The sequence below is a fragment of the Psammomys obesus genome, unplaced genomic scaffold, assembly GCF_907164565.1.
Source record: "Psammomys obesus unplaced genomic scaffold, mPsaObe1.curated_primary_1811, whole genome shotgun sequence".
In the NCBI taxonomy this organism is placed as follows: domain Eukaryota; kingdom Metazoa; phylum Chordata; class Mammalia; order Rodentia; family Muridae; genus Psammomys; species Psammomys obesus.
In genome coordinates, this window is record NW_026590715.1 from 652336 (window position 1) to 679480 (window position 27145).

A 27145-nucleotide genomic window follows, 5' to 3' on the forward strand; every position below is an offset into this window, starting at 1 on the left:
AGGGTCAAAACGCCTGAGCTCGTATATCAACATTCTTAAGCATAATTTGGTTACCCATCTTCACTTTCTGTAAATGTCAGGATTCTTCAGATAGAGGCAAAGCTTATGATTAATTGCATGTTATATGTAAGTTATCATGTTAATGGTTTATCTGAATATACATCATGCAAGTGAATACCTGTATTAGAGAGTAAGTGTACTTTATTGGGACTTATAGAGTATTAGTTTTGATGTGTTATAATAGTCATACTTATATTTTAGTGTATATTTCTCATGCTATGTTGATTAATAATAAAAATTAATAATGTACTCATCAGGACATTTAGCTCAATGATGGTCTGTATATATGATGGTGGTGCCATAAAGACGTGATGGAGCTAAAAAAAATTCTATTTTTGATTTGAAAGACATCACAAGTCATATCAGAGTACATCATTGAAATGCTTGTAGGGTAAACAAACTTATTTTGCAGGCAGCATAAAAGTAGGGTACATGTAAGTGTATACATTAATATCAATAATGAATAATTTGGTGTTCAATATTTTTCTTCTTATATTTAAAAGTATTTCAATAGATATAAAAACATAACTTTACATTTCTATGGACTACCTTGCAGTTTATTTATACTTAATTTAGCTTAATTTTATTTAAACTTAAATTTTGTTTCTTCTTATTGATGTATAGTCATTACATAGTTTCATATAGGCGATTTTTTTCAAATACATCATATACTAGTACTCATACCATATGCATCCCTTTTTATCTTCTCTCTTTAACCCATCTCTATTATGATATATGTCTATATATAGTTTCAATTGAGTTAAATATATCTCCTCAAACATTTATTATTTCATTATGATGAACAAAATAATATTAATTTATTAATCATTTTGAAGTGTACACTGCATTATCATTATCCATAGTCATCTTGACATGTACTAATATGAGAACTTCTTGCTTCTATCTAACTAATTTTGTCATTATCAATAATCTCTTGCCCTTTCCTGCCCCGTCATTACTTACGAGTGATAATATTTTTTTCTAGGTGTAAAAATATTTACTGTATATCAGCATCCTTCGTTACACTACCAGCAGCTCTAAGTGTCTTGTGTTACTGCATCTCCATTATCTGGTGCACAACTGCAGTTTAGTTAATTTCTCATTCTAATAGATGATTGTGATTATAGTGCACTATGGATGCCAAGTCATTCATTACTTCATAGGTAATGGAGTTTGTCCTTTGGAACAATACCATTCATTGTTGTCTGCAAGGACTATGATAAGAAAATACCACAATTGTACCTTTATCTGCCCATATTTCTAATGGCTAGAACTCAGAAATCAAAATGTTGGCAAGATTGTGCTCTTTTTGCAGGTTCTAGTCTAGCTCTGTTGAAACATGCTATTCTCTCTCTTTTTCTTATTCAATTTTAACTCTTTTTATTCAGGTACTGGTGACTGGAGTTTTGGTTCATGCAAGCATTTTACTACATTTTCTGTTAATAAAACAGAATCCATTTGACAGCTATTGCCTTCTGAATACAGAATGATTGCTTTAGTGTATTATTGTTGCCATTAGATCTTGTACAAGGATCTCTCAGTTTCTGCTGATTGCTCCTATACCATTTCTATTAACAGAACTAATAGTTGTTTCCTTATATAATGGGATAATTTTGGTGTATACCAGAAACAAGCATATATCCATAGATGTCATGGCCAGTTATCATAAGCGATCATGTTCATTTAAATCTCCTGTTGTTTCATTGTCATCCTCTTGAACCAAAGTCATTCACTGCTTGTATGTTTTTCTTATTAGCATACCATATCTACCTGAGTAATAATCATATAATAGTTCATTTCTATACTATATTCATATGCTAGTATATAATTAGTATCCTGTGTTATATATGTGTGTGGCTATGCACCATAATACTTATCAAAATGACCTGCATCATTCAGATGATATGCCCTTAGATCAATTGCATATATCCCTTCATTTTAATAAGCTGAATTTTTTTTTATTATTTCCTATGACATCACATGTATTCCATCTTTCATGTGTGAATTGACCTATTATCTCTAATAGTAATACACCTAAAACATTTCTGTTTTATACTGTGTTTGAAATTATATGGATTTTCACTTAAGTATCAAGACTTGTAAAAATACAAAATGAAATCAATTATTGTTCTTTCAAGGTCTGTAAAGAATTATATTTGTATTATGATGGGAATTACACTGAATGTGTAGATTGCTTTTGTTAGGCTAGCCATTTTCACAATGTTAATCCTACCGATCCATAAGCACGGGAGATCTTTCCATCTTCTGATATCTTTAATTTCTTTCTTCAGACACTTGAAGTTTTTTTGTTTGTTTGTTTGTTTGTTTGTTTGTACAAGTCTTTGACTTACTTGATTACACCAAGATACTTTGTTATTTGTAACTATTTTGAAGGGTGCTATTTCCCTAATTTCTTTCTCAGCCTGTTTGTCTTTTGTATATAGGAGGACTTTTCTGATTTTTTTTTGAGTTAATTTTGTATCCAGCCATTTTGCTGAAGGTGTCTATCAGTTGAAGGAGGTTTCCGGTAGAATTTTTGGGGTCTCTTAGGTATTTTATCATATCATCTGTGAATAGTGATACTTTGACTTCTTCCTTTCCAGTTTGTATCCCCTCTATCTCCTTTAGTTGTCTTATTGCTCTGGCAAGGACTTCCAGAACTATTTTGAAGAGATATGGAGAGAGTGGGCAGCCTTGACTTGTCTCTGATTTCAGGGGGATTACTTTAAGTTTCTCTCCGTTTAGTCTGATGTTGGCTATAGGCTTGCTGTATATTGTGTTTACCATGTTTAGTTATGTACCTTGTATTTCTGATCTCTCCAAAACTTTAAACATGAACAGGTGTTGGATTTTGTCAAATGCTTTTTCAGCATCTAAGAATCTAAGATCATGTGGTGTTTTTTTCTTTCAGTTTGTTTATATGGTGGATTACATTTGTGGATTTCCATATATTGAACCACCCCTGCATGCCTGAGATGAAGTCTACTTGGTCATGGTGGGTGATATATTTGATGTGTTCTTGGATTTGGTTTGTGAGTTATTTTATTGAGTATTTTTGCATCAATGTTAATAACAGAAATAGGTCTGAAGTTCTTTTTCTTTGATGGGTCTTTGTGTGGTTTAGGTATCAAGGTGACTGATATTCCAGAAAAGCAAACAGTATAGACATCAGAAGTGGGAGAAGACAGGGAACAGGGCAGGAACATACCACAGAGGGCCTTTGAAAGAATCTACCCAGTAGGGTATCAAAGCAGATGCTGAGACTCATAGCCAAACTTTGGGCAGAGTGCAGGGAATCTTATGGAAGAAGAGGGAGATAGAAATACCTGCAGAGGACAGGAGCCCTATAAGGAGACCAACAATTCTAAAAAATCTGGGCTAAGGAGGGCCTACAGAGGCTAATGAATCAACCAAGGACCATTCAAGGAGAGGACTTAGACCCCCTGCTCAGATGTAGCCCATAGGTAGCTCAGTCTCCATGTGTGTTCCCTAGTAAGACGAGCAGATGCTATCTCTGACATTGGACTCAGTGGCCTGGTTTTTGATCACCTCCTTCTGGCTGGGCAGCCTTGCCAGGCCATGGAGGAAGACAATGCAGCAAGTCCTGATGGGACTTGATAGGGTAGGGTCAGATAGTAGGGGAGGAGGACCTCCACTATCAGTGGACTAGGGGATGGGGCTTAGGGAGAGAAGAGGGAGGGAGAGTAGCACCAGGAGAAGATGAGGGAGGGGGCTATAGCCGGGATACAAAGTGAATAAATTGTAATAAATAATAAAAAATACATAATGACAGTACAGTTTTTTCCAAGAACTGAAAATTTTGCGCCTTTTATGTTAATCTGTGCACTGTGTATTTCGCTACTAACATGAGTTTCTCCTACTTTGTCATTGGGGTCTACTATTGTAACATGGTATCAACCCACATGTTGCCTGATGCTTTGGGTATACATCGTGGTCAAATGCTCAGACTTCTGTGGTTGCTGCTTATGTACCACAGATGTTTGAGCATGTGTTATTGTATCTACTTTTACAACATTGCTATCGGCTTCTGGGAAAAAAAGCCATTCATTTTTCTACTCTGTTTTTAAACCATGTACCATGTCTGTCTGTCAAGATAATCACAGCATATTGTCATTTATTATTATACTTAAAGTGGAAGAGCTGTGGAGCCAAAATATATATGTCTGAATTTCAAGTTATTGGCTTTCGAACTATGGGATCTTAAATATCTCAATTTGCATTTCTGTTCTTTGGTTTCTGCAAAAGTCAAAGGTAATATCTCATAAATGTGTGCAGATTAATACATGATTGCCTATAGACTATTTCAAATAGTGAATATAATGTTGAGAAGTGTATGTGGCAATGGCAAAGATGGTTATGATATGGTATCCTTAGATTTCTTATCGTGACTATCAGCTTCATCTCTGAAGCTAACATACAAGTGCATTATGGTCAAACAATGATACTTGCAACAGTGTTTAAAAGATTATGGTATGACTTTATAAAATGGAGGACTCCCTCACTTGAATCAGTGAATATTTTCTTAGTTCTAACACTGTTATTTTCTGTTCTTCTTTTATCTGTTTTCCTCAATATGCTTATACATATACTTTAAGGTTATAGTCTTCAACTTATTTGCTTGTAATATCTGGGAATACAGCATGGTGAAATGTTCCGACATCAGACAATTGCATGAATATGTGTTATGTTGTTGCCTTTAGCATCATTGCCAAATCTTACTGCCCTAATAATAGTCTCCTTAGGTATGTTACCATTAACTTTATCTCTATATAGTGTCATCTTGGCATCTTCTTTTTTTGGTTTTATGTTCCTGTATCACATCCATCCAATTTTGTATTACATTAACCATATAGGTTTTTGCTCATGCACCATGGTTGTCTGAGCATGCAGCATGCTTGTCTGCTCATACTCCATGGTTCCTGAGCAGGAATCTTAACTGCCTACTGTTATACAGAAAAAGTGTTTTATGCATTGCTTATATTTCAGTTTGTATTTTCTAGCTGTTTTTTTTTTCCTAGTACAGGATCTCTGCTTCTGGAACATGACTTCATTTTCCTGTACCATCTTTATCCATTCTGATTTTTTAGATTTTATCTTATATCACTAGACTTCCCATATATCAGAGTCTAGTGCTTAAGCATGTTCAGTGATTTCTCACCTGTTTTATCAGTGTTACCTGCTCTTATGCTGAAGGGAACTATGATTTATTAATTTCAAGATGATAGCATGTCTACTTCTTATAGCATAATTTTAACTCTTATCATGAGATTGTATAACTATGGAACATGATCAGATGCTTTAGTATAAATTATGGCTGTTTGTGTATCATGGTCATATTGTCATCTGGGCATATGCTGCCAGGTCTCCCTTGTCATATGTGACATCTACTCATGCAAGAAAGCTCTTTGCTCCTGTGTCAGGGGTCACTTATAAAGCACAAAACTATATGACAGGCCATCTCAGCATGGCTTTCTTCCTCCACACCTTATCTATACATCTTAGCTCTTGTGGCGTAACTGGTATGTTGCAGTATAGAATGTTTTTGTGCAGATCCTGATCAAATGTACAAATATTGCTAATGGCTTTCATCAACTCTGGATGTCCATGGTATCTCTCTATCTGTCTTGGTCACATGATTCTGAAACAAATATTCATGTATTGAGATTTTTCAGCTTTGTAACATAAGCACCTGTGAATTAGCTACTTGTGGCTATTTTCTATTCTACCTTGTCTTTTGGATCTATATGTGTGTGTGTGCTTATTTTCCATATTTGTATGACTGCATAGCACATTCTGCTGTTTTATTGTGTTTGAAGTTTTATGATGATCTTGCACTCATTCCTCGTGATTGTCTGCTTTGTCATAAAACTGGAAATTTCTGTACCTTGACTATCACTTTGCACTCCACAATTACTTCTTACTTCAATGTTTTTTCCTCCTTCTACCTCGTCAGTATCTACTGCTATAAACTGGATGCCAGCTCATGTTGCAGAACCTTCAGAGTGTGCATCGTGGTCAAATGCTCAGATTCCTGTGGTGGCTGCTCATGCACCACGGATGTTTGAGCATGCGCTACGGTGTCTACTTTTGCTACATTGCTACTTACTTCTGGACCAAATCCATTTGTTTCTGTGATCTGTTTTTTTTCTTTTACCACATCTGTCTGAGGAAGCATGGTATCATCAGAGGAGACACTCAGTGCTGTTTCTGAAGCCAGACGCTTTGGATTTGGATCATGCTTTTGTCCTTTAATTTGAGGGTCTTGAGCAAGATACTTTTCTCCCCAGTATCTCTGTTTTGCCAACTCTGAAATAATGATAATAATACTATCTCATAGGGTTATGTAAGGACTTGACAATGTGAATATAATATACTTAGCTTAGTTTCTGGCACATAGTAAATACCAAATACTTCCTGATATTATTGTATTATTTTTATTATATCTTGTTTTATATGGTCCTTTAATGTTATATCACGGTTTCCTATTTTAGATGACTGTCATCTCCTTTTGCAAAGCTAATTATTACTTTTTAAATAACTGATAATGCCTCTTTGAGCAAGAAGAACACCATAGTTGACTACCATTTTTACCTGTATCATAATTGGTAACATATGTTTCAAAGTATGCTTGTGTGTATTGTAAACAAACAGCAGTACTATTTTTCTTGAACATGGGCATTTGGTAATTGGTTATTGTGTCTCTCACTATATTTTTTGCTTCTGAACCACCATATTCTTCCCACAATATCTTATTGATCATGTATTTAACTTGATCTTTTTCTAGTCACTATGATAAAATAACTGATAGAAGCAACTCAAGGGAACAGAGGTTCACTTGCCTTTCAGTTTCAGAAAGTACAATTTATCATGGTGGTGAAAGGATAGTAGCTGGAGCAGACTGACTTGTGGTTGAGAGAATTTTTTATATTTTTTAAAAATTTATGTATTGTTTTATTAATTAGTTTATTCACTTTGCATTTGAGCTGTAGCCCCCTCCCTAGTCCTCTCCCAACCCCACCTTCTCTCCTTTATCTCCTCCCATGCCTCTCCCCAAGTCCACTGATAGGGGAGATCCTTCTCCCCTTCCCAGTTGAGAGAATTTGTAGGGTAGTTTGTTCTCATTTGGCAGCTCAGTGAAGCTGAGCGAACACACTAGGAGCAGAACCCAAATATAACTCTCAAACACTCATCCAAGTGACCAACTTCCATTAATCAGGTCTTACAGTGTCTCCAAATAATGCCTCCATCAGGATACCACGTGTTCAAATATATAAATCTGTGGGGAACATTATGGGCAAGCGGTTGCTCATGTTGATTCAATGTCCCTGTACCATGGTAATCTCTTTGGAAGATTGGGAGTTTAAGTCCATTCTCTATTTCTGCTGATATTGTTACCTTGGTGAAGTCTCTTAATGTCTTTCACTGAAAATATGGCTTACTTGCATCAAAAAAAATTTACTTCATTTCATAGATACAGTGATGGCTCATTGCTTTTGTTGTATTTTTTCAATCTTAAGAATGTCATTTAAAGAAATGCATCAGTATGATCAATCTTCAGTGTTTAGCATTCCGTGAGTATGGGGCTTATTTTTCTGTATCTTAAATTTTAAAATATAAAACAACACATATTTACAGTTATATAAATTATAAATTGTTTAATAAAAGTTATAAATTCAACATCTATACAACTGCCATGGAATTAAAAAATTTTGAATACTCCTAAAGCTTAGAATAAGCCTATCTCTGCTCTCAGATGCTTTCTTTATCACTAGCTTGAATCTTATTTGTTTTCTTAAATTCACTTATTATGCATGTAATCAAATGTAGATTGGTTTTCTAATTTTAAATTTATAAATATATTTATAATTTTTGTGAGTTTTATCTGTGTGTGTGTATTTAGGGCATAAGTGCTTTGAAGGTCAGAGAACAACTTTGTGTGAAGATAACTGATAAGCTAGAGTCAGATGGAAGGGGAGAAGGACCTTCCCTAGCAGTGGACTTGGAAAGGGGCAGGGAGGAGATGAGGGAGGAAAGTTGAGTTTGGGAGGGAATGAGGGAGCTACGGCTGGAATACAAAGTAAATAACCTGTAATATAAAAAATAAAAATAAAAAATAAAAAAATAAAGAAATAAATGATAGGTCTAAATCTTGAAAATTAGTGTAATATGACAGAGAGAGAGAGAGAGAACAACTTTGTGGAATTAATTCTCTCCTTCCACCTTTCCATGTGTTCCAGGGATTAATTTCAGGTTGGCAGGACCACATAAAAACTTATTTTCCTACTGAGCTGTTTGGCCGACTGAAGACAGTATCTCTTTTCCACCACTGTATAAACCTGGCTTGCTGGCAAGTGAGCTTCTGATGATTATATGTCCACCTTACATGTTACCATAGTAGTATTGACTATGAGATACCCTGATGTAGTTGCTAGGTCTGAATATAGGTCCTCTTTTAAGAGAAGCAAATACTATCAACTGTTAAGCCATCTCTCTAGTCCAACACTTCAGTTGTTTTAAGATGATGCTTTTATGAATATTCTTTCACAATTTCCTTCTTGTAGTTCATAAGTCTCTTAACAGTTTATGGATCTTATAGCAATGGTGGATCACGGTAATGGACAATAATTGTACAATTCAGTGCCAAACTGTGCTTCAAAGTAGTTTCAAATGTGCTCAGCAAACTTGCTATTATGAGACTTTGTTTTGTTTTTTTTTTTAAACAATGAATATTATAATATGAGCTTATTTTGGCTCTGATTTTCATTATGTTTATTATTGAGGAAATGCCCTTTTTATTATTAATGGTAACATGAAATCACTGTTTAGAGGAGTGCATTTTCAAGTATTTATTTTTGAGGTTCTTGGCATGTAGACTAAGAACTTGTACAATATGCTACACAAACATGCTTTGCCCATTTTCTACTTTTTTCTCGTCCTTTGTACTATATTTTTTAGTACTCTTCTTGGCTCTTGTATCATTTCAAGAAAAAGTTCTGGTTTTTAATGTAGTCTATCTTTGCAATTTATTTTTTTATAGTTAGTACTAATCCTGTCCTACTCCAGGTTTGTAAAAATATTCAACTATTTTGCATAGGTTTTATCATAGCAATCAACTTATATGTAATAAGCTTTTGTATACTATAGGTGATATGCTACCTTCTTGTGTGGTGCTTAAAACAACTCACTGTCCAAGTACCAGGTATTAAAAATCAATTGTCTATATTAGCCTGTTTCTAAGTTTTCTAGTGTATGTTCTTTCTTCTTCTCTCATGATATCATTACCATTGTGCTCTAAGTGCAGTTTTTAAAATGTAATCCTTATCTTTTATTTCTAGTATAGGAAGTGTACTGAGTCACTTTAGACAGAATGGATATTTTTCTAATAGTCATTCTTTCAATCCATAAACACAAGTTATCATTCCACATATTTGCATTTTCTTTAATTTCTTTTATAGATTTATTATTGTCAGTATATAAATATTTCACCTCCCTGGTAAAATTTATATCTCAATAACTTTTGTTGTTGTAAATTTAACTGGGATTTTTAAATGTCATTTTCAGACAGTTTGTTATCAGTATACAATAATGCTACTGATACATGTAAGTTCCTTTTGTATTCTTCAGTGTTATAAAATTCAGTTATCATAGCTAATAATTTTATTGTGGAGTCTTTATATGTGTAAGAGTACATTAACACCCAATAGAGCCAGTTCAATCACTTCTTTTCTATCAGAATATTGTTTATTTCTCTTGTCTAATTGAGCTTATTTGATTTCAGTATTATATTTGAAAGAAGTGGCAAATGCAGGTACCTTTTTTCTTGATCTTAGAGGAAAAATTAGCTTTTTCCCATGGAGGATGGTATATAAAACATTTATTTTGTCAGGTACATGCTTGATGTCTACTGACACACTATTTTGGTTTTTACTTTTCATTTTGTTAATTTGCTATAGGATATTTACATATTTGCTTTATGTCGAGCCACCTCTGTATCCCAGAGATCTTTTGATCATGCTGAATGACACTTTTAAAGTATTTTAATTTGGTTAGCTGAAGATTTATCATTAGGAAAATTGACCTTTGATTTTCTTTTCTTATAGTAAGTATTTTTATCTAGTTTTATATCATTGTAATATAGAATTATTGATATATTTGAATAAAATCACAAACACTCCAAATAGCCAAATAATTTTGAGAAGGAAGAACAAAACTGGGGGTATCATACTATCTGGTTTACAAAGATTATTAGACAGCAGTTATGTTGGCATGGTACTAGCATAAAACAGACACATAAAAATGGAACGTAATACAAACCAGAACATTTTAACCCATGCATTTATAGTTAATTGATTTTTGATAAACGTAATATATTAATCACCCATCTGTTACTATGACAGGATTTTTGTCATAAACAAGTAGAAAGGAAGAAAAATGGGTCATAGTTTTAGTCCATGGTTGGCTCATTCCATTTTTGTGGTACTGAAGTGAAGCCAAACATTGTGTTGAATAGGGCCAGATGATAGAAAGACTATCACCATATGGTATCTAGGAAGTATAAATAAAAACAAAAGGTCTTTTGACAGTAAATTATTTTCAAAGGCATGACCTTCTTTGAAAGTCCTTATTGCCAACCATCAAATTGTAAATCTACTTGTAGACTGACAAGTTAATTGGATCAAATCTTCCTTATACATCCATTTCTCAATTATTGGACCCACCAGATTGTATTGATATAATTTATTATCATCTCTCCCAATTACATATATATGAAAAGATACATGTGTTATAACTCAGAGTAAAGCTGGTAGGATAATGGTTTTGAGAGAAAGCTTTAAGTTTTTAAAGCAAAATATGGAGAAACATTTTTTCTGTTTTAAAATTATTTTTATTTCAGTTTATTGACTTTACATCCTAAGGGTGCCTCCTTTCTACTCTTCTCCCAGTACCCCTTTTCCCTCCTTCCACTTTCTCCTCTCCCTTTCACCACATAAAATGGGAACCCCTCTCCATACTTATCAACCCTCTCCAGCACATCAAGTCACATCAGGACTGCCCATATCTACAGCTCCTGAGTCCAGGCAAGGCAGCCCTGCCAGGAGGAAGTGATCCAAAAGTGGGCAATAGAGTCCATGTTAGAAACAGTTCCCCCACCTCACTCACCAGGCGCCCCATATGAAGATCAAGCCCATCAGCCACATATGTGCAAGGGGCCTAAGACCAGACCATGCATATTCCTTAGTTGATTTCTTAGTTTCTGTAAACCCCCATAGGACTAGGTTAGTTGTCTCTGTTGGTATTCTTGTGAGGTTCCTGTCCCCTCCAGGTCATTCCATATTTTCCCCAGCACCTCCACAAGACCCCTGAAGCTCTGCCTCATGCTTGGCTGCAAGTTCCAGGATCTGTCCCAATCTATTGCTGGCTGGAGCCTCCCAGAGATCAGTCAAATTAGGCTCCTGTCTGCAAGCATAGCAGAGCATCATTAATAATGTTAGGGGCTAGCTTTCTACTGTGGGGTGGGTCTCAGGTTAAGCCAACTATTAGTTGGACATTCCCTCAATCTTTGTTCCTTCTTTATCCCTGTAGTTCTTGTAGGAAGGGTAAATGTGTTGATGTTTTGATTTATAATATGTAAACATGTTTTTGTTATAATTTCAAGTTGGGGATTTTAGTTTGCCCATGCCCATTAAGTATCTCATGTGGAGTGTGGTCTTTGACAGCTGGAATTAGCTGAATTCTGAGGACTTTGAGGGATATAAATATAATAGCCCAGAAGAAAAAGAGCAGATGCTTGCAGGACTATTTGCTGCTGGTTCATCCTGCTGCTGTATTTACTGTTTGCTGATTTGCTGGTTACCTGGACTTATGGATTTCCTGACAGCTTACATTGGTATTGCCTCCCCTCAAAGAGTCCTAGGACCCTACCCAGCAGGAAATAGCAAAGAGAACTCCTCCCTCTTCTTTCTTTCTTACCTAGCATTGTGGTGTTGGAAGGGGGGTAGCAGCATTTAAGAACCCTATATAGTTACACCTACAGTAATTTTGGATCACAGGTTTTGTCAGTGGGTAATTGTTCCCCTTCTTCCACTAGTCCTGTCTGGCTAGGAGGTGGTCACTTCAGTTTTCATGTCTCCTCCTGCACCCCAGCATCTTGTTATGAATCTCAGCTAGAGTCACATACATATCCTCCCAGGAGCTTGCCTTGCTTTAGGCTCCAGCTTTACAAAGAGATATCCCCCTTCACAATTAATCTGGTGCTTTCTCAAAAAATTGGCAAATAGTTCTACCTCAAGACCCAGCTATACCACTCCTGGGCATATACTCAAATGATGCTCCACCATGCAAGACCATTTTCTCAAGTATGTTTATGGTGGCTTTATTCATAATAACAAAAAACTGGAAACAACCCAGATGTCCCTCAGCCAAAGAACAGATGCAGAAATTGTGGTACATTTATACAATTGAATAATACTCAGCTATTTTAAAAAAATATATCAAGAAATTTACAGACAAATGGCTGAAACTAGAAAACATCATCCTAAGTGATGAGCTAGTCATCCCAAGTGATCCCCTAAGTGATCCCAAGACCCAGAAAGATACACATGCTATGTACTTACTTATAAGCAGATATTAGACCTATAGTACAAGAAAACCAGACTACAATACACAGTCCCAAAGAAAATGAGTAACAAGGAGAGCCTAAGGGAAGATTCCAGAATGTCACTCAGAGGAGTAAATAGAATAGACAGCAGAAGTGGATGAAGAGAGGGAAATGGGCAGGAGATGAAATGGAGAGGAAACCAAGGGTAGGGATCAGATGTGGGGAGAACAGGGGTAGGAGGTGAAAGGGCTAGAAACAAGAGGGGAAACTTTTCTTTTAAGACATTGCAGGCATAGGGGAATTTGCTTGTCATCAATGAAGGATTTAAAGCCAAGAAGTGAAAGGTTTACAAGAGAAAATTATCTTCAGACTTTATCTTTGAGTATAATAGGGCAGTCAGAGTTGTATAGTCATGAGCTCAACAAAATAGCAATTTTCCCAGTAAATGTTTTATTGAATGCTTACCATATGCCAGGCATTGGCTTCTAGCCCAGAGTTGGAAATAAAATCCCTTTACTAATGAAGCTTATATTTAGTGGGAGAAATGAGCAATGAAAAAATAAATATTATTGTAGGTTGTAACAGAGGGAGTTCAAGTAAAATGAAACTGAATCAGTGGTTAGAACAAGGAAGTTGAGAAAAACGCAGTTTCATAGCGGAAAACTGTTATCTGACTAGAATTTGAAAGCAAGTTTGAGAGTGATTCGTATAGATACACGAGGGAAGAACATTATGATAGGAGGAACAATAAAGGCAATGTGCCTAAAACAGGAGCCATGGGTACTTTCAGGGAACATCAAGAAAGCAAGTGTGGCCTAGTGTTAAGGAGGAGAACAAGAGGGTTAAAGAGGTGATTCAGTGGGAGCTAGTGGTTAGATCATGTAGATAGTTCAGGTCATAGCAAGTACAGTGGAGCTAATGCAACTGTACCATGAAAGCTTGAGAAAGGGTCAGGCTCAGTCTCAGGTAACTATGTAGATAAATGGATTACAAAGGGCAAAAGTGAGAGTACAGTGACAAGTTAGGCCATTTTCTGCTGCCAACATAGAACAAATAGAATACCTGAGGTGGAGTCATCTAGAAAGGAAAAAAATTTAATAAAGGTCATTCTGGAGGCTGAAAAGTCCATGAGCTCTGCATAAGGACTCATATGAATTAAGTTCATGGTGGAAAGCCTAAGATAAAAAAAGGACTGTGTGCAAAGGAGGGCAAGCACCAGAGAGGGCTTGCTTCGTACCAGCCTGATCTCATGGGAAAGAAAGGCAGTATTGATTTATTTATCAGAGATCTACCTATAAAACCCAGACATCCCCATGTCCAGTGTCCCAGTATTCCAAACCTCAATGAGAATTTTGGTGGGAAAAAAATCAACAGAGGATGATGTTAATGAAGAAATAGAAGAGAAAAGTCGATATATATATATATATATATATATATATATATATATATATATATATATATATATGGGTTAGAGAGTAGGTGGAGAAAGAAGACCTTGGTCTATTATTTTTCTCTCCACTGATTCTATTCTTAGCTGTTTTGTTCCCTTGGATTGGTGCCTGTCATATAAGGTGGTGCTTCATAAGTTCTGAGTTAAGAACAAGAAGATTTCAGAGTGAAAATACTTGACAGTTATGGACTCATGTAATTTACATAGTAAGTGTGATGCTACAGTTATTCTACAGTTGATATATCTCCATTAGTTATCACAATATTATGTAATCATAACTATCAATGTTTTATAGGTTATAAGATTGAGTCATACAATTTTTCCAAAATCAGATTTCTATGTGGCTTATCAAGGATAGTATCTGAGTGAAAGAGCTTTGACGCTAAGTTAGTGATAACCGAAGTCAAATAATTGATACTTTGTTTGATAGTATCTGGGAAAATTCCAGCTGACATAACTCCAGATTATAAAAACAGTAGAAAGAATTTTAGCATGATCTGATTGTTAAGAACTGAGATAAACATGTTTTAGGAATTCCAGAGGAAGACTTGACTGTATCTGTATTGTATACACAGAAGCTTCTCAAGTGCTTATAAGATGAACTTGCATTTGGATGAGATCCATCAGTACTTGTACTTGTACTTCCTGTACAAGTGTTAGGATCATCCCATTATATATATTATTTTATCTATTTATAGTCCTTATATTGACATCTCTAATTTTCGTTGAAGAAGGGGGAATCTTTAAAGCCTTACACAGCTAGAACTTGTCAGTTCCCAATAGCCTCTAGATTAAGTAGGTTGCAAAGTCTCCCCTGCAACTCTATCGTTTATAGCATCTTATTTAATATAGGGTTCCACCTGTGTCATGATAATATTCATCTATTCATTTGCTGTTCGTAAAATACCCATTATTTGTCAGACACTCTGCTATGTATTGCTCATGTAGCAACCCTCTGTTGTATTGGCAAATTCTATATCCACAGTTTCAATCAACCACAGATTGAAACTATTTTTTAAAAATCATGTCTGTGGTTGAATATGTGCAGACATTTCCCACAGATTCAACCAACTTAAAATATTTTAAAAGTTCATGTCTGTGCTGATTGCATGTAGATATTTTCTCATTATTTCTTCAGCAACATAATGAGGTGTTGAATTAGTACTGTATTATGTGTATGTGTGATCTAGAGAAATCATTTAAACTATTTAGGAGGATGTGCATAGGTTCGGAGTAAATGCTGTGCCTTTCTATGCAAAAACGTGATTGTTGGAGAATTTTTAATATTTGGAAATCTTGGAATAATCCCCTTATAGATGCCAAGGTAGAATTACATATCTCAGAATAAAATAAATAGAAATCATAGTTTACACTGGCCTTAAACGGTACGGTGGACAAGGATAATAAGGTGAAATCAAGGATATCAAGGTGATATTTGAATGAAAACTTGAAGGGCTCAAGGAAAAAAAAAAACATTCTGGAAATTGCATGAAAGCAAGCTCTAGGTAGAATATATTGCAGTGCAAATGCATTTTGATAGGAATGTGCCTGACATTGTAATGGGTTGCACTGAATCCACAGTGGCTGAAGTAAAGTACCTGACAGGATTGTAAGCAAGGGTCACGTTTGTAAGCTACTATGGGTTAGACCATGTTTGGTCTTATAAATTGCAGGTTCTAAATATATTTTGAAGTTTTTTATTTACTCATTCTTTTAAGAGATCATGATATAGAAAGTATATCTTGAACATATCTACCTTCACTCCACTTCTCCAACTCTTCCCATATACCCCTATAATATTCCCCTTTTAACATCATATTTGTTTGTATGTTTTTTTTATTAATTTCTATTATTTTTCCTGTTTTCCTTCATAGAACTATCTCTTTGTTTTTAATTTATATATATATATATATATAAAAATTTGAAAATAGCACATTTATTTAAATGTGGACAAGTATATGTATATATTTTTATTTCTTGTATTTTTGATAGTACAATATCACTAAATCATGTCTGTTTTCTTTTTCCTTTTCCCAACCCTCCCATGTTATCTCTTGCTCTCCTTCAAATTCATGACCTCTTTTTCCATCATTATTGTTTTTGTTACTGCTGCTACTGCTGCTGTTGTTATTAGTGGTGGTGGTGGCAGCAAACACGTGCAAATGTGTGTGTGTGTGTGTGTGTGTGTGTATGTGTGTGTGTGTGTGTGTGTGTGTGTGTGTGTGTGTGTGTGAATTCAACTCTCAAAACATATAAGAAATATTATATATAATGAGGCTCTTGAATTGCCAGCTTTGGACAAAGTGAGACATGATGTAACTCAGAAACCTAAATGTTTACCTTGCTTGCTATATGGAGAACAGATTTGCTGCTTAGGTGAGCAAGGCCAGTCTTAGATAATTTTGAGAAGAGGTAATGGATTAGGTTGTATTGGAATAGGTGATTACTACTGGCTTAATTCTAGGAATGTTTCATTCAGAATCAAATAACAATTGAATTTCTGAGAGCCTGAATGCAGAAAGAGTATGAATGTAAAAGAAGTCAAGAATGGTATCAAAGTCTACACACTGAGCAAATGAAAGGGTAAAAATGTTGTTACCTGAGGGAGAAAATTTTAGGAGGACCAGGCCTGTGTAGGTATGGGTAGAGGGTATCTGAATGTCATATTGAACATCTTAGGTCTAATAACTATAAGCCCATATGGCTTTACTGCCTCCTATGAGCTGTACTCTTACGAATATACAGCATTCTTTTCTCTGTCTTATAATGTGGTTGATTGACTTTGTCACACCAATTTAAAAGAAAATATAATATTTTCTTTTCTTTTTTTGATTATTAGTTTTCTCAGTATCCATAACATTATATGCTCTACTGTTATAGTCTACAGTTCATTCACCAAGGGTTTGTACATTACACTTATATGGTCATACATTACAATAAATTATTCACTATAGTCATTATTATCCTACAGACATCATTTGTTCACTACAGCCACTTTTAATATATATCTTGTGTGTTCACTACACACTTTAATGTGTCTACCATAGTGAAAAAGATTGACTAGTGAAAAGTAGCCATAGATATTGATTTTTGTTTCTTTGTCATAATGGTCTACTGCCATAGCTATCTGTTCCTATGTCATGTCACCTAAATCCTGAATTTTGTTACCATGACACACACACTATGTTCCTATATCATCATGGTTGAGGACAAGTGTATCAAAACCTTATGGATCTCAATATTTTTAGTTTACTCACAATGCTCACTCAAAAAAAGAATCACCACATATATTGTAAATATTTGGGTTATTTTTTGAAAATTATCTTTTTATCTATGTGATGGTTATCTGAGCATGTGACTTGGGTGTATGCTTATGTAATGCTAACTGCTAATGTGAGGCATTTCTCTATCCATATACCAGACATGAATTCTGCTCTGTGAATATTTTCTAACTTTAGCAGGAGACGTTTTATTTTTTTCTCTGAATTATAGTTAAAAGCTTTTAACAGCAACAACAACAACAAAAAAAAAACCAACAAAAAAATATCTTCTTAGCCATTTTATGAAACAGTAACTTTCTTTCTTTCTTTCTTTCTTTCTTTCTTTCTTTCTTTCTTTCTTTCTCTTTGAGACAGGGTCTCTCTACATAGCTCACCATCCTGGAACCCACTCTGTCAAACAGGCTAGCTATCACCAGACTCACAGAGATCAACATGCCTCTGCCTCCCATGTGCTGGGATTAAAGGCATGATGCCTGGCATCATCTTAACTATTTCAAAATACATACTTCAGCAATGTTAAATATATCCATATTGTTGCTAGTAATTTAGTTACATGTTTTAATGATACATCATGCCTTTTTTTCTATATTTTTGGTGTGTACATGTGTGTGTATGTGCATTATGTTAATTTGACCTACTTTTACAAGGTACACTAATCAAGCAAGTATAATAAACATTTCTTTATAATCAACTACTAATCACTTTTATATACTGGAAATTTCATACTTGTCATTTAAAAAGTCATAGATTATTTGAATGCATGATTACCCTACATGCATCTAGGTTGATCCACTACTTTTAGCTTTCATTAATATAGTTCAATAAATATAAGAGTACAAGTATCTGGTACAAAGATTTCATTTTCTTTGAAATCTTAGTATATTACTAGTAGAATTGATTGATCATATATAATATCTATTTTGTTTTGCTAGAACCTCTATATTGTTTTCCATAATAATTAATATTAATCTACAATCCTACCAACAGTATATAAAAATATTCCCTGATTATTTTTTGATTTTGCAACATGGCCAGAGGGTAAGCGGAAGTTTCTAATTTCTTTGGAAACTCAGTTGTGTCATGTGAAAATGTTTTTTGTTTTGGTCTTAAGTGTGGGATGTGGGAATGTCCCCTCACCACATACACACTAAAACAGTACCCCTCACCCCCTCAGAAAATAGCCCCTGTGAATAGTTCAGTGTTGTTTGTCAGCTGAAAAATATCTCATTGTGGAGCATGATTTTGTGAGCTGAAAAACATCCTCATGTGGTCTCTGAGGAGGGATAAATAGAAGCCCACAGACAGTGAGATAGCACTTTGGCATCTCTGCATTTTGCAATGGTTTGCATTACTTTGCTGTTTTTCTCCTAGAGAAATGTTTCAGAGTACTTTTCTTTTTAAAATTATATATATATATATATTACTTATTACAATTTATTCACTTTGTATCATGGATATAGCCCCCTGCTTTATCTCCTCGCAGGGGCCAGCTCTGGAGGTGCATCCTTGCCAGGCCACAGAGGAAGAGGATGCAGCCAGCCTTGATGAGACCTAATAAGCTAGGGTCATATAGAAGGGGAGGAGAACCTCCAGAATACTTTTTTTTTCTGCTTTGGCAGAGTTTTTCCGCTTAGGTGGACTCACGCCATTCAGGAAGAGGCTGGCTGAGGAGTACTACCTCTGCTGCTGCTGCTGCTTCTGCTGTGGTTTGCTGCTTTGCTGTTTGACTGGACTGCTGATATCCTGACAACTGAGACTGGTATATCCCCAAAGAACCCAGTAACTCTAACCAGCAGGAAGTAGCTGAAAGAGAACAGCCATTTTCCTTACTGATCTCCTACCTAAATTCAGGTTTTGGAAGGGAAGTAGAGGCATTTAAGAACCTTAAATAAAGTAAGTGTTTAAAAAAATCTAAGCCTACATGAGAGTTTTTGATGATAGTCATTCTGAGGTTAAATAATACCTGATTTTGGTTCTTATTCAATTTTTCCTGGTGGTCACTGAAATAGACTATTTTTCTTTTGATTTCTGACTCAGTGAATGTCTGTTTAGTTGTAAACTCACTTTTTTTTTTCTTTTAGTTCCTTATGTACACTGGATGTCAGTTCCTGTTATCAAATATAGTTTTTCAATTCTGTAGTTGCCTCTTAATTCTGTTGACTTTTCTTTTGTGTTTACAAGTGCCCTATATTTTTGTTTATACTTTTTGCAGGCTTTGTGGGGGAATTTTTTATATATTGTTAGTAGGACTGTAAATTAATATAATCATTATGGAAAAATATAGACATTTCACCCAAACAAAAATAGATATTATATATGAACAATCAATCCTACTACTGGGTATATACTCAAAGAAAGTAAAATCTTTGTACCAGATACTTGTACTCTGCTTTTACTATGTCTTGAATGAGAACATACATAGATCTCAGATTATAAGATATGACCAAATGATTTTATTTCATAAATCTCTTCTTATATACTACAGTAATATTTTGCTAACAAAATATTTGTTAACAAAATGATACGATTCTTGGAGTGCACATATTATGCTAATCTTTTCTGATATATATGTATATACATATATATTATATATACATTATTTTATATATTATATACATTCTATTATATATACATACATATATGTGTATATATATATATGACACATATATACACATATACATACATATATGTGTATATATATATGTCATATATATATATACACATATATGTATGTATATGTATATAATAGATAATGGTTATTTAAGCATGTTTTTAATTATGATTTTACATATTATTGACTTTTTATATGCTATATCATAATTCATATATATTTTTTCATTTTCCTTTCCTAATAGCATTTATTATTCAAATCACATCATTTTCTTCCATCCTCAGATGACCATTTTTTTATAATCTGAATAGAAGTCAATATTGTACTGATGTACATTTCAACTAAGTTTATTTGAGTATCAATGATCTCAGTGGGAAATGTTTGTGGTATGTAAAACTGGCAACATCACCTTGAAGATCATATAACAATGATGAAAATAAACCCAACACACCCTTCATATATCTGCCATGGCCTAAGATTCCCATACTTACATCACACACACACAACATGCTTTTTGAAATAAATCTCATTGCTGTACCATTATCTAACACCTCTAAATAATTCTCTTAGAAGGCAGTTCTTCAAGATCGTGTGACATATAGTAAATATGGGAACATGAAGAAGAATGGAACTTCAAACAATATATATATACATAAACACATACTATTGAGCATTTTGTCATTAACTAATTACTGACAACCAAGCAAGGCTGAAAGCAAACATTATTTATATATATATATAATTTTATATGCTATATCATAATCTTTTTGTATGTCATGAGGAATTATATCTATGTCATTTATTTTATTATTTGCTGGTTATTTAAGATCATTTATACATATTCCATAGTTATATACAAGGATAGCATATATGTCACTTATCAATAATGTCACTTATCAATGACATTTTCATTTATTTAAAATGTTCATCTTCTCTTTAACCAAGATTATTACTCATGAATCCTGAACATGCCTATGATCACGTGTTTATGGTTCTTATTCTATAGTTTAATTCTACATTCTAGGCTTTATATTGTTATCAATGATTTTTTTTCCTGTGGAGTAGTAGTCAAGTCATATCTTATGACTACACAAGAATTAGCCCTTGTAAAAATGATCATAAGTAATTAGGTAGTAATCTGGTCCTATTGACATTTGAGTATATATCAACAATGTTGCTTAAACCCACATTTGTCTAATCATGTAAGTATATTTTATTACTTACATGATATGTTTTTCTGAACTGTACTAATCTTGATCATTCATGTAAAATGTCCAACAAGTCTTGTTCAGTTCATGAATCATCAATCTTATGCAAGCTCTATTAGCTTAACTCAAGAAATAATGTTTTTGTGAAATAAAAATTGTTGAATTTACCAATGTCGTAAGAATAATTATGATTTTCATGTCTGATTTGGCCATTGAATCATGTCAGAAGTCAATGTTATTGATTTAGCACTATGATTCCTCATACACCTATACCAGATCCATAAAGATGGCCTAAAATAGAACCTTAATGGCCTCTTTGTAAGAATAGAGTACGTTTAAAAGTGGCCTTATTTCTTTAATCTCAGCACTCGGGAGTGAGACACAGCTAGATCTATGTGAGTTTGAGGGCAACCTGGTCTACAAAATCAGATCTAGGACAGCCAAGGCTACATAAAGAAAACCTGTCTTGAAAAATCCATAAGGAGGCAGAGGAGGCTTATTCCTTTAATTAATTAGAATACTTCTCCAGACGGAATATATTTTATGGATTGTTCATTTACTTAATATTTTTTTAAAAAATGTTTCATATACATCCAGTGTCTCTGAAATAACTTAAAAAGATTGGTTTTGGTCTGGATTGATTCATTTCTCAAATTAAGATAATAAATAGGTACAATTTCACTGGCTGTTTACTTAACCTCATATCTTATAAATCACTTATAGTATAGAGTCAAGAAACAATGGTTGTCTTCAGTACATAATCCAAATTACTAATTTTTTCTTATTTATTTATTTATTTTAAAATTTTATTTTATTTTATTTTATTAATTATACTTTATTCACTTTGTATCCAACCATAAGCCCCTCCCTCCTCCCCTCCCAGATCCACCCTCTTTCCCCCTTCTTCACGAATGCCCCTCCCCAATTCTACTGATAAGGGAGGACCTCCTCTCCTTTCTTCTGATCTTAGTCTATCAGATCACATCAGGAGTGGCTGCATTGTCATCTTCTGTGGCCTGGTAAGGCTGCTCCCCTCTCAGGGCCAATCAGATTATGTCAGAAGCAGTCCCTCTTCCCATTACTTTGTAACCCACTTGGACACTAAACTGCCATGGGCTATATCTGTGCAGGGGTTCTAGGTTATCTCCATGCCTGGTATTTGGTTGGAGTATGAGTCACTGGGAAGACCCCTGTGTTCAAATTTTCTGGTTCTGTTGCTCTCCTTGTAGGATTCCTATTCTCTGGATCTGGAGATGACAGAAATTTTTTTCTTTAAAAAAAAACAATCTATTTATTATTTATTACAATTTATTCACTTTGCCTGCTAGCTGTAGGCCCCTCCCTCTTTTCATCCCAGTCCCACCCTTACTTCCTCTTCTCCTCCATCTTATGCTCCTCTCCTAGTCCACTGATAGGGGACGTCCTCCTTTCCTACATTCTGACCCTAGCTTATTATATCCATCAGAACTAGCTTCAAACTGTTCCTTTTTATGTTTATTAATTATAGTTTATTCACTTTGTATCTCCCTGTACCTCCCTCCCTCCTATCCTGCCTCTCTCTTCCTCACCCAGGTCCCTCCCCTAGTCCACTGATAAATGGGGTCCTCCTCCCCTTCTCTCTGACCCTAGTCTATCAAGTCTCATCAGGAGTGGCTGCATTGTCTTTCTCAGTGGCATGGTAAGGCTTCTCCTCCCTCAAGAGGAGGTCAAATAGCAGCCCAATCATTAACTGTCAGAGACAGTCCCTGTCCCCACTACTGTGGAACCCACTTGGGCACAGAACTGCCTACCTCTGTACAGGGGTTCCAGGCCATCTCCATGAGTGGTCCTTGGCTGGAGTATCAGTCTCAGAAAAGACTGCTGTACCCAGACTTTTTGGACCTGTTGCTCTCCTTGTGGAGCTCCTGTCCTCTCTAGGTCTTAATATCTTCCAATTCTTTCATAAGATTCGCTGCACTCTGCCCAAAGTTTGGCTATGAGTCTCAGCCTTTGCTTTGATATCCTGCATGGTAGAGCCTTTCAGAGGCCCTCTGTGGTAGGCTCCTGTCCTGTTTCCTGTTTTCTCCCTCTCCCAATGTCCATCCTCTTTGTCTTTCTGAATGAGGGTTGATCATCTTACCCAGGGTCCTCCTACTTTTAGCTTCTTTAGGTGTACAGATTTTCATATGTTTAAATATTTTCATATTTATTATATGTCTAATATCCACTTATGAGTGAGTTTATACCCTGTGTGTCTTTCTGCTTCTGGGACAGCTCACTCAGGATGATCGTTTGCAGTTCCCACCATTTACCTGCAAATTTCATAATTTCCTTGTTTTTTATTGCTGAATAATATTCCACTGTGTAGATTTACCACGATTTCTGTATCCATTCCTCAACTGGGGGTCATCTGGACTGTTTCCATCTTCTGGATATTACAAATAAAGCTGCTACAAACATGGTTGAGCAAATGCCCTTGTTGTGTACTTGAGCGTCTTTTTTGGATATATGCCTAGCAGTTGTATAGCTGGATCTTGAGGAAGCACTATTCCTAATTGTCTGAGAAAGTGCCAGATTGACTTCCAAAATGGTTGTACAAGTTTACATTCCCACCAGCAGTGGAGGAGGGTTCCGCATCCTCTCCAGCATGTGTTGTCACTTGAGTTTTTCATCTTAGCCATTCTGATAGGTGTAAGGTGAAATCTCAGGTTCATATTGATGTGCATTTCCTTGATGACTAAGAACTTTGAACATTTTTGCAATTGTTTCTCTGTCATCTATATTCCTCTACAGAGAATTCTCTGTTTAGTTCTTTTCCCATTTTTTAATTGGATTACTTGGTTTGTTGCTTTTCAGCTTCTTTAGTTCTCGATATATACTGGATATTAGCCCTCTGTCAGATAAAAGTTTGGTGAAGATTCTTTCCCAATCCGTAGGCACTCACTTCGCTTTTTTTTAATCAATTACACTTTATTCACTTTGTATCCCCCCATAAGCCCCTCCCTCCTTCCCTCCTGTTCCCACCCTCCCTCCCCCTTCTTCATGCATGCCCCTCCCCAAGTCCACTGATAGGGGAGGTCCTCCTCTCCTTCCTTCTGGTAGGGCTACTCCCCCCTCAGGGGGAGGCAATCAAAGAGCAGGCCAATTAGATTATGTCAGAGGCAGTCCCTCTTCCCATTACTATGTAACCCACTTGGACACTGACCTGTCATTTGCTATATCTGTGCAGGGGTTCTAGGTTATCTCCATGAATAGTCCTTGGTTGGAGTATGAGTCTCTGGGAAGTTCCCTGTGTTCAAATTTTCTGGTTCTGTTGCTTTCTTTGTGTAGTTCCCGTCCTCTCCAGCTCTTACTATTTCTCACTTCTTACATAAGATTCCAAGTATTCTGCCCAACAGTTGGCCATAAGTCTCAGCGTCTGCTTTGATAATCTGCAGGGCAGAGGCTTTCAGAGGCCCTCTATGGCAGGTTCCTACGTTGTTTCCTATTTTCTTCTTCTCCTGATGTCCTAACTCTTTGCCTTTCAGGATGGGGATTGAGCATTTTAGTCAGGGTCACCTCTCTTGAATTAGTTTCTTTAGATGTACAGTTTTCAGTAGGTTTATTCTATGTAATATGTCTATATGAGTGAGTATATACCGTGTGTGTCTTTCTGCTTTTGGGACAGCTCACTCAGGATGAACCTTTCTAGGTCGCACCATTTACCTGCAAATTTCATGATTTCCTTATTTTTCATTGCTGAGTAATACTCCATTGTGTAGATGTACCACAATTTCTGCATCCATTCTTCAGTTGAGGGGCATCTGGGCTGTTTCCAGCTTCTGGCCATTACAAATAAAGCTGCTACAAACATGGTTGAGCAAATGTCCTTATTGTGTACTTGAGCCTCTTTTGGATATATGCCTAGGAGTGGTATGGATAGATCTTGATGAAGCACTATTTCTAGTTGTCTGAGAGAGCACCAGATTGATTTCCAGAGTTTTGTACAAGTTTACATTCCCACCAGCAATGGAGGAGGGTTCCCCTTTCTCCACAACCTCTCCAGCATGTGTTGTCACTTGAGCTTTTCCATCTTGGCCATTCTGATGGGTGTAAGGTGAAATCTCAGGGTCGTTTTGATTTGCATTTCCCTAATGGCTAATGAGGTTGAGCATTTCTTTAAGTGTTTCTCTGCCATTCGATATTCTGTCAGCACTCATTTTGTTTTAACGACAGTGTCCTTTGCTTTACAGAAGCTTTTTAGTTTCATTAGGTCCCATTTATTGATTATTGATTTTAGAGCCTGTGCTCTTGATGTTCTCTTCATGAAGTTGTCTCCTGTGCCAATGAGTTCATGGCTCTTCCCCACTTTTTGTTCCAACTGGTTTAGAGTGTCTGGCTTAATATTGAGGTCTTTGATTCACTTGGACTTTAGTTTTGTGCAGGGTGATAGAGATTGATATATTTGCATTTTTCTACATGTAGACATCCAGTTAGACCAGTACCATTTGTTGAAGATGCTGTCTTTTTTCCATTCTATGGTTTGGCTTCTTAACCAAAAATTAAGTTTCCGTAGGTGTGTGAGTTTATTTCTGGGTCTTTAATTGACTTCATTGTTATACCTTTCTGTTTCTATGCCAGTACCATGCATTTTTTATTACTATTGCTCTGTAGTACAATCAGTTGTTGTACAGGATCACGGCAATTATATGTTTTTTTTTTTTTCCACATGAAATCGAAAATTTTTCTTTCAAGGTCTGTAAAGAATTGTGTTGGTAATTTGATGGGAATTGCATTGATTCTGTAGATTGCTTTTGTTATGATGGCCATTTTACTTTATTATTATATTAATATTTACTATATTAATATTAGCCATGAGTATGGGAGATCTTTCCATCTCCTGATATCTTCTTCTATTTCTTTTTTCAAAGACTGAAAGTTTTTTTTTCATACAAGTCTTTGACTTACTTGGTTAGAGTTCACCAAGGTGCTTTATGTCCTTTGTGGCTAATGTGAAGGGTGTTGTTTCTCTAATTTCTTTCTCAGCCCATTTGTATTTTGTATACAGGAGGGCTAATGATTATTTTGAGTTGATTTTGTATCCAGCCACATGGTTGAAGGTGTTAATCAGCTATAGGAGTTCCCTAGTAGAATTTTTGGGGTTAAACATGTATAATATTATATGATCTGCAAATAGTAATACTTTGACTTCTTCCTTTCTGATTTGAATTCCCTTGATTTCCTTTAATTGTCTTATTGCTCTAGCAAGGACTTCAGGTACTATGTTGAACAGGTATGGAAAGAGTGGACAGCTTTGCCTTGTCCCTGATTTCAGTGGAATTAAGTTTCTTTCCATTTAGTTTGATGTTGGCTATAGGCTTTCTGTATATTGCCTTTACTGTGTTTAGGTAAGTCCCTTTTATTTATGATCTGTCCAGGACTTTAAACATGAATGCGTGTTGGACTTTGTCAAATGCTTTTTCGGCATATAAGGAGATGATCATGTGGGTTTTTTCCTTTAGTTTTTTTATATGGTGGATTACATTGATGAATTTCCATTCATTGAACTAACCTTTCAAGCCTGGGATGAAGCCTGCTTGGTCACAGTGGATGATATCTTTTATGTGTTCTTAGATTTAATTTGGAAGTATTTTATTGAGCATTTCTGCATCAATGTCCATAAGAGAGATAGGTCCGAAGTTCTCTATTTTTGTTGGGTCTTTGTGTGGTTTTGTTATCAAGGTAACTGTGGTGTCATAGAATGAGCTTGCTAATGTTTTTTTTTTTGTTTCTATTTTGTGAAAAACTTTGAAGAGAAATGGATTTAGCTCTTCCTTAAATGTATGGTAGAATTCTGCGCTGAAACCATTTGCCCTGGGCTTTTTTTTAAGGGAGACTGTTGATGACTGCTTCTATTTCCTTGGGGATATAGGACTATTCAGTCTATTTACCTGATCT

The 27145-nt window shown here is 35.4% G+C and overlaps 1 protein-coding gene across 3 annotated transcripts in view; it reads left to right on the top strand.

The window, feature by feature from the left end:
* The window catches only part of Gabra3 (gamma-aminobutyric acid type A receptor subunit alpha3), a 305868-nt gene that overhangs the window by 61382 nt on the left and 217341 nt on the right, over positions 1-27145 (top strand). The window contains exon 1 of one of the 3 annotated variants that reach the window (XM_055608772.1): positions 3017-3055. The exons of the other annotated variants lie outside the window; for them this stretch is intronic. The gene's annotated coding sequence lies outside the window, so the exon portion shown is untranslated. Of the gene's footprint in view, positions 1-3016; positions 3056-27145 lie in introns of those variants that run through there. 3 annotated transcript variants of the gene reach the window in all.